Genomic DNA, 9,782 nt, shown 5'->3' on the forward strand with positions numbered 1-9,782 from the left:
AAATATTTCCTCACAGAGGATATGAAAGAGATCCACAAACTCCAGAAGTGGTGGTGTGTGGGAGGACTTTTAGAAAAACTAATGCCACCCTGCAAAAACATACTATGGCAGAAAGCAGGCAACCAGATACAGGCAAGGCAATGTGACATAAATTTTTCTAGGTGAGATTCTATGCTTAGAGGAACATTATTGTGGCATTTAAGGGCTCAAAAAAGTTCATTTTTTCATTTTTAAATGACTGTCCTGTCTATTGAAGAGGCAGCCGTATGTGCTACTTGGTACTGTTCCTCATCTGTCTGGAGAGGTCTTGTCTTGTACACCCAAACATGTAAATTGGTAACAAGGAAAGCATGGCTCTGCTTATTTGCCAGAGGTCACCATAGACTAAAAACACAGCATGCTTTCCCACATGGGAAGGAGAAGATGCAGAACAGCCTTCCCACACCATCATGTCACTGTCTTCCTTGTGCTAGAGCCCGAGAAGGGTCTTCTGCTGTACCCTGACACAGAGCTATGCCTGTCACCAGGGTCAGAAGCCACAGTAAGCTTCAATGTTTTCCTTTACCATCCCACAGAAGTTACCAATTTTTCATGTAATTAGGAAAGTCAGATCATTGTAGTTTTTCATAGCATAACAGTGAAGTTAGTTTTCATTTCATTATCTACAGCTGAGTACAGAAAGAAAGGGAAAAAAGAAGTCAGACTGTTTTCTTTAAAAAATAAATTATTCCATCAAGGCACAGCAAACTACTCTCAAGAGAATTCATCCTTGGAATTTAATACAGAACAAGCTCTGCAGTACACCAGTACACACTTTAAATAATACCTTTCCAAGGCATGTTAGCCTCTTCTCTTAGTGAAGGCAAAAAACCCCCAAAGGTTATATATCCAAGTCCAATAACTATTATCCCTACAGTAGCTGGTAGGCATTGCAGTAGTATTGGAGACAGCTGGCTTAGAGGCATGACTACTTTCAGTAAGAGTAGATTGAGAGAACTTAATTGTTTTTCTCAGATTTTATTATTGTTGACCCAAGGAAGAACTGGAGCAGCAACAGAATCAAGCAACAAGTATATCACAACCCAGAGTAATTGTTCTGATTTACTGCTGGGCTAGGAGAGCCCCAAAGTTAGGTTACTTAGTTGCTTAGACTAGGATGTATGGTTCCCAATTTAAATTTCTGTATTTGCTGCCTTTGGCCAAAGAGCCTAGGAGTTTGAACCAAAAGCCTATAGGGTTTCATGCAAAGATTGCTGCCAGGCTGAAAACACATAGGTCAAGACCTACCTGTCTAGAAGGCTTTTATAGAGAGTCTGCTATACACCTCTCTAATGGAGGAGGGAAGTAATGGTGAACTAAGATGATGAGTGCTGGATTTCTTCCTCAGTAAAATTCATCTGTAACAATATTCTTGTCAGGGCACATCAAAGGATGAGAGCTCTCTTAGTACTGGGAGTTGGGAGGGTCCCCCAGGGCAGGCAGGACCTCCCCAGCCACCACCTCCAGTCAGGGAAATGTACAGCAAAGAGCCAGGGCAGCCCCCAGCACCCACCTGATATCTCCTCAGGTACTGGGACAGCCCAGGGCTGGACCAGGACATCAGCCCACAGGTTAGCACATAACCAGGCAGAGCTGTGTGGAGACTGGAAACCAGCAGTTACAGCATCACCAAAGGACAGACTGATGGCCCCAGTCTGGGCTGAAATAGGATCCAGAGCAGGGTGGAGAGAGGACCCAGATGGTGCTGATCAGGGCTTATCAAGCCTATCAGTGCCCCTAGGACCCTGGCAAGTCTGAATGTATGTAACAAACTCCAAGGAGAGAAAAAAAAAAAAAAAAAAGCATAGGGGGAAAAAAAATCATATCCCTGGTTTTCCTCCCTTTGCAGAGCTAGGAGTAAAATTTCCATTCATTTCAGTAGCGAAAATTAGCATCTGTCCTCTACCAGGAGTGGAGAGGAAGGAACTGCTTATGAATTTTTGGATCAGTAACATCTTTTCTACTGAGGCCCACAGAATGATGTAATGTGCAGGTGGCAACTCATGCCTCCAGATTCAGTATTTACTGAATTCAGTAGGTGAAACTATGTAACTGAAGAATACAGTATGCACATTTTCTGAACTCATCTGTACTTTTAATTCCAGCCTTGCTAGAATATTGCAAATAATCTACAATATTACTTTCTAGATGATATACAAGCTGATTTTATTTTCAATTTTCAGCCGGGGGGGATCAAACATACCAAAATTAGCATTGCACTTCAAGAATTTTCTTCTGCTCCTTTTACTACTCTTTTTTTTTGGTAAATAAAGCTTCATAAAATGTCCTAAGGGTTAGAATTTGAGTTTATTTTCAAAGAGAATTTTTTTGGCATATGAAATGTCTGTAGACTTAAAAATTTGTAATTCTTGGCTGTTACAGACATCCCAGCAAAATAGACATTTATACTTGTTTTACTTTCTGTTTTGACTCTGCTTATTGTGAATAATTGTGAATAGTATTGTGAATAGGCAGCAAATACATATTGTTAAAGGAATAACAACATTCTGCTGTTGTCTAAAAGTTTTAGCTTGTATTTGACATGCAGAAGAATAAAGAGTCTACAGAAAAAAGTTTATTGTAATGATTTTTTAAAAAATTAAACTGAGAAATGAAAGTTACAGTGCAACAATACTGATCCTTCAAAAACAAATGTGTGGTTTTAGGTGTAGTGCTTTCAGGACTTAGTCAATGTTATAAAACTAAACAAAAATAAAATCTGTGGTTGTACAAACTAGCATAAAAAGTGGGGGGGGGTTGAGGAATTTTATCATTCTAAACACCTGATTGTGTGTAAAATGTCACAGAATTAACGTCAATGATTGAATCTTGCTCTGCCCAGCATTAGGTCCATAATGACTGTGCAGAATTGAAAATTTTGGGAACATTCTTTGCCTCCCCGATTCTGTCAACCAAACCAGATCCTTCAATGTAACTGCGAGCTGTTACAGAGGAATGCTTCCTGCTGCTCTTCAAAACACACCTGTGCCTATCTATCTAGCACATGCTGCTAACAGCAGCACACAACCCACTTCAGTGCCTTCATCAAGGTTACACCTATGTTTAAAGTTACATACACACTTAAGTGCTTAGTTGAATGAAGCCCAGTATAGCGACTCGCAGGCCCTTATTTCACATGCAAAAAATTGGTTCAAGAACAGTTACGTTTACAATTACAGGCCAATTTCTTAGTCTTGATAATTTTGAGATGTTGAGACTTCCACAAGACATGTTCCATAGTCTTGCTTCCAGAGAAACACTAAAATCAGCCCATATCCAATTAGCAGTGTCAAAATACAAGCCAGGAACTTTTCCCACAAAACATCTTTAGCTCTCTGCACAAGCCCAGGCAGCCTAGATGTGCTTGACTACTTCTAATTTACAGTAGTTTTGCTGTGGTAAATTTCAGAGGTGCTGGGGGTGAGATTAAAACTCTACTTGGATTACAGCATGCAGTAATAAAATTCTGTGGGTTGATCTGTAATGCTCAGCAGGTATTTCACATGCAGCCTTCTTCCCTTAAATTTTCATTAAGTTATCTATAAGCACACAGGTGCTATTGTGCAATAATACTGTACATCTCATGACTGTATTGCTCTATATGTACTCTATATATCCTTCAGCTCCACAGGGAGAATTCAGTGTCAGTATTTCAAAAAGTGCCTATTTTAACTGCAATATATGGACCTAGCTCGGACAAAGCAATTTATAGAAACTTCTTTTAGCCACTTTAGTCTCTATGGCTTGCTCTGTTTTTGCTGGAGAAAATACCTGGGTTCCTAAAGTCCTCCTGCTGCACACATGTAGAAACTGTCTTGACTAAGCAGAGCACCAGGGCCTCCCTGTTCTGCCTAAACCCATCAGGAGGTTGCAGACCTGGCTGGCCAGAACTAGGGTTCAGTGCCAGGTCTCAGCCCTGTAGGCAGCCTCTTTAACTGCACAGGTCTGAGTTTACCACAGGAGTACTCTGATTATGATCTGTACCCAAAGGGAACATTAAATGCTGGATACTTAAATGATGGTTTAAAGGCCAGGCAGTTTTCAGGCTGTGGATACACACAGTCAATCCTTGGTCTGCAGACCAGCACCTCTGCACAGCATTTTCCTTGCATGCTTCTCCCTGGCATTCCTTGTAGTCTTCCTTAAGCATCTTTTCATTGTTCAAAATTATTTCAGTGTGTATGATCCGAAAAAGGTATTAAATTGTGCTGTTCCTTTCACAGGCAGTTCTTGGAATTTAGTGATGGGGATGGGTTTAATCCATTCTCCAGAAAGTGTCTCTACCAAGGAGAAATGCATAAAGAAAAGAGTATTTCATCTGGATAACCCAATGTTTCCATTACAATCACATAACATCTAATTATGTACGCCATAAATCTTCATATTTTGTTATGAAGCTCATAATAACAAAGTCTGATAAATAGATTCTCTCCCCTGGCCACTACCAATTGAGTAGAAAAAATACTTATTTATGAAGCTTTATTAATAAAATGTGAATAATTCAAACAGCTTCTTCAGTGAAGAAACAGCAGTAGAGTATATTCTTATTTGCATATAAATGAAATGATGCTTTAGTGTCAGAGTGAAGAATTAAATAATATGAATTTTTGCAGTGCAGTCCTGACAGCCTCATAAATATTATGGTCATAAGTTGCAGTTTTCTAAAAATCTCATTTTATCTTTTATTACAAAAATAGGACCAAAGGGCCAAGTCCTGATCATTTTACATATGTGAGTATTCCCAATGACAACACAATTATTCAGTAAGTGAGGTTACCCGATTCAGCCTTATGTCAGATAGTGGAGCAAAAGCACAGTGTTATCCACATATCTATTAGGAGAACAGAATCTCTTATTTAACCATGAGAAAAATGTTGTATGTTGGTAAAATATAGAGAACAAGAAAGAAAACTGTAACTCTACATTCAAAGAGATGCTCCAAGTAAAGACAATATACAACATGGGGAAAGGAAAAGCACTCAGCTAACATGCATAAGATGCCAGTTTTCCCCCTTGTTACATCAGGTACCAGCTTGGTCAAGCCCAATATTCCTGTTAGGCTGTAAGCAATCACAAAAGCTGTAGCAAATGTAAGAACATTTAAATTACTTTAAATTGATTGTTGCTGCTGAGGAAAGCTTTGGTTTTTTCTATTTTTATTTCTTTTAAAGGCCAAAAAAAGTCTCTGAAGCACACCTCCAGACCAGCTATAGAGAGAGCTGGGCTGGATAAAGTGCATTCTCCTAGAGGACAAATAAAGGCAAGGGCCAGAGATAAGAAACTCCCCTGTGAGATGTTGCACAGTCTCAGCAGCTGGGACAAGTGGGTACTGTCATCTCCCCACTACCTGTCAGTGATATTTTTCTGGCCACAGTTCTGTGCAAGTGGGACAGGACAGTCAAATACATATGTGGAAAGGAAATCTAAAACTGGGGTGGTAGGAGGAAAATAATTCTTTGCAGAGGTTTTGGAGAGTTTCTCACAGAAATTTATTTATGAAGTCTAAAAAAGAGGAACTATGGGGGTATATAGTCTGATCTGCTGTAAATTACAGGCAACTCTATTTAACCTGGAACTGAACTGCTATACTCACATGCAACGTAGCAACGTAGCTAACCTGCGTTATCCAGGAAGACATTGAGTCTCAATCTGAAGATATCAAGAGCCAAGGAACCAACTGCAGCCCTTAACTGTTCGTTCCAAGGATTGTTTATTGTCAGTGGTACTGAATTATGTACTGAAGGCTACACTATTTTCATTTGCTTGATTCCGGCTACTAGGCATTATTCTTCCTTATTTCTCTCTTTGGTAGGTTCCAGGGGCCTTATATTCAATATTTTTTCCTGTGCATATATATATACACTATTATCAACTCACCTTTCAGTCTTTTAGGTTTTTAATTCTTCAATTACAGGGCATTTTCTCTGACTTCAGATCATTCTGTAGCCCTTCTGTATACTCACTTCCATTTTTTCAGTATCCATCTTGCAACGTAAGCATCAGAACTGTGCAGACCATGCCTTAATCACCCTCAGCAATTTGCACATATAGGTAAAAATTGCCACCATTAACATCTGCACTCTGTCTGTAAGCCAAGGTTTGCATGAACCCTTTTTGCAGCAGCTAATGAGTCAGCTGATTCACCAGTCCTTTTCAAACTTTTCCAGTGTATAGGAGAGCCTGCATTCCTTATTCTTAGGTATATGTCTGCTATTGATTTTATTAAAACATGCTTTGTTTGAATGAGACCCAGTTTATAAAAGGTCAAGAATTCCTCTGCATCTTTGCCTGGAGTAATTTTTATATCTAATTTTAACTCCCTTTAAATAGGCTGTAGAGACTGCTATATTCTGGTATATTTTCTGACACCACAATAATTCTTGACATTTCAGATATAACTGATCAGAAAATACTGGCAGAGACAGTCACTTGGACATCTGAGTGTATTATTCTAGGGCTCTGTAGCATCGGGAAGCACTAATTTGCATGTGAGACCAAAGCTGGCAATCTCAGCTTTCCTGCAAAATAGTTAAGGTATGGAAATGGAAAATGAAAAACAGAAAAAGGGACTTTAGTCCCCTGGTTTTCAAATCAATCTCTTCATGTTAGTGCAAGACTCATGAGTCCTGAATGATTGAATTTGACAGTATTCCTAAAGGGCACAACAGCATGAAGAGATTTGTCGCAACCTGGTGCTAAAGAAGCAAAATTTTGCCATGGAATCGTATGGTCTAACAAAAAGGAATTAAAAGTTGGAAAATATGCATTTAAGCTATTGAAGACTGAGTAATATATTTTAAGTCTACATGATCACTGAAATTGAATTTTGTATATATGTGTATATGTATATATATTTTTTTAATACTGCCAAGGCAATAGCTACCTTTATTTGCTCATTTCTAAGTAGTTTCTAAGTTTCTAATTTATGAGCAGATGTTCTTGGCAGCAGGGGGATGTAAGGATCTCTTACCTCTGTCTGCACTGGATACATTCATCAATTATCTTCCTGGATCTTACTTGTCTTTTTTTCAAGGCTGGAGGACAGTACAAACACAGGGAGATGTCTACTAGTTTAACTGACCTAGGAAGAGGTTAATAGATATGCTCTAGTGTCAGCATGGATTCTTTTAGATCTGTCAGCAGATACAAAATTTTGATTTAGCTGCAGATTCTGGCAGCAGTGGATGCAATTGCACAGCAATGTTTGGATCCTTTCTTGGCAAGGTCCCAGAGGTGGGCTTTGGCAATTTGCTTGTCAGCCATAAGAAATGTTCTGAACAGGCCTGGCTTGTCATTTGGCTTCTCATCCTCCAGATCCAACCCAGAGATAACACCACAAGAGAAGACAGTGCAGCAGTTTGGCTGCAGAGCATTAGACATGCTGCTTTGTTTGTCATATTCAGTTGATGCAATTTCTTCTCTTTCCTTCAGAGAAGTTCCTTCCTTGATCATTTGTTAGAACTGGAAGCTCAGTGTTGAATGAGAAGATGGAGCGTTCTCTGCCCCAACAGCAAAGAAGGGGTTTCTGCTTACCCGAGCCAACAGGAGTGTCTCATGCATGCTGTAGCAAAGGCACAGAAGCTGTGCAGAAGCTGTGCCTTTACCTATTCTACATTCATTCTGGATAAAGCAAAAAGAAACTAGAGATACTTAAGCAAGTACTGAGGAAATATAGTGGAAACAGTACATATAATCTGCCACTCTTCTGTGAAGATGTACATGAAGAAAGACATTGATGAAGAGGTGACTTTTGAGAAGATATTCATATGAGGAGAGTCATAGCCAATTTGCCTGAACTTCTTCCTTAAACAGAGGATAAGCAAGAAGGGAAAAAGCCTTTTTTAGAGAGATAAATGAAGGTGAGCATCAAGGCTGGCATTTCTGGCAGACTAAAAAGAGTAGGACAATCAAATAAGAGACAGTATTAGATTATATTACAAGGGCAGTTATGCTCCCAAGAACAAATAAATGTAAATTTGACATGATGGAGAACCAGAATCACTGGAAAGACAGCACGAGAGGGCACAACACATTTGGATCAATAGGAAAGGAGGAAATGGAGAGGAACAAGTGATCAAGGTAGATAAATGACCTGTATCTAAATGAAAATGATTTTAGGTGTTGGAAGTAAGATGAATTGAGATATTGCAAGGAAAGAAACCACAGCTAGACAAGGTCTAGATCAGAAGATATAATCAGACAAATTTCTCGCTGTGTATGAATGCAACCTAAGTGATGAGGAGAAAGGTAGTATGGATATGACTGACAATGTCAATAATGGGGGCTCTACAGAAACGGTCATGATTTGGTATTTCACATGATGACAACTCCTAGGCAGGGAGGCCAGGAAGGTTGTCAGAAACCCTGACCTATCCAGGAGACAGCAGCACTCAATATGCCACCCATAAATAATCACCAGCTATTTCGTAAGTATTAATTTGAAAAAGTAATCCATGGTTCAATACAGTATTAAGAAATGACTGCAGGTAAGATTGTCACAAGAGGTTAATTTAGAATGATGGTGCCTGTCATTATTAGCACTAGGACAAGCTTATGCTCATCAACGTTTATGCTACTCTTACAACTTCTGTAAGATTACATGGATAAAAAAAAGGAACAGAATTTGGCCTGCATTAGTTTGTCACCACCCCTTGTTTTAATTCATGTTTGCTATAATCTGCTTTTAAATACTGTCACTCTTAACTGAAATTATTGAGTTAGTATACTTACCTAAATCTCAAGCTGCTGCTCTGGTTCATTAGAGCTCTAAACAGAAAGTGTGAACATGCATAACTGTTGGAAAAAAACCTGCACACATCAAAACAACCCCCCAAAGCAGCTCAGCAGCTTGTTTCTGCACCCTCCTTCATAGAAAACAACCCAAGTTGGCAAAAGTGGTGGAACCTGGTTTTGCTTTTAACATTTTTCTTAACCTAAACGCAGCATATTATAAGGTAATAGCCAAGTTGCAATGTTGCCTGGGGAACTTTGGCAACCCCAGGCTTGGTTGTTACTTACCAAGGGGTGCAGTTAGATAGCTCTACATGGAGTATGCAATAAACAAGAGTATTGTAGTTCATATTCTAGTGAACAAGAGATCTATACATTGTCAAGTACAGGAGAGCTAGTCTTTAAAAAGAGCAATATTATTTATCTTAAAATAAAAAAATAATGCCCAAAATGGATGAAAGAAAAAAAAAAAAAAAAGTGATAAATTCTTTTATTTCCAAACGTGCAACTGCATTGGCTTCTGTAAAATCCGCCACTTTCAACAGCAAAACACAATTCCAATAAATTGTCTCTTTTCCTTGTCCTGCTCATGGTTGATCAGTGACTACAGCGCAGACCAAAATCAAGATGCATATTTATTTTTAATTTTGTATTCTGTGCAATTCCTTTTGTTACATAATCGGGTAATAAGACAAAGCTGCAAGCCAAGTCGTGTTCTCTGTTATTATTGGTGTAAATGGAGAGTCGTTTCGTGGACTCTCGACTGTTTAACTGAATTTATAGCTGAGCTAACGAGAACAAGATCTTATCCAGGAACTGTAATTATTTCGCAGTAATCACATATAGGAAATAAATTGTACAAGGGCTGAATACTGCTGTACAGAGCACGAATATCTTGAACAGTTCCAGACCCCCGGAGCAGCAGACCCACACAACCCCAGTCCCGAGAAGCGTACCGACCGCCTCCGCGCATTCTCCTGCCCGGGCGCCTGCGGCGGAGCGTCACCCCGCCT

Source organism: Athene cunicularia (genome assembly GCF_003259725.1).
Source record: "Athene cunicularia isolate RWA chromosome 8 unlocalized genomic scaffold, athCun1 chr8_part1, whole genome shotgun sequence".
In the NCBI taxonomy this organism is placed as follows: domain Eukaryota; kingdom Metazoa; phylum Chordata; class Aves; order Strigiformes; family Strigidae; genus Athene; species Athene cunicularia.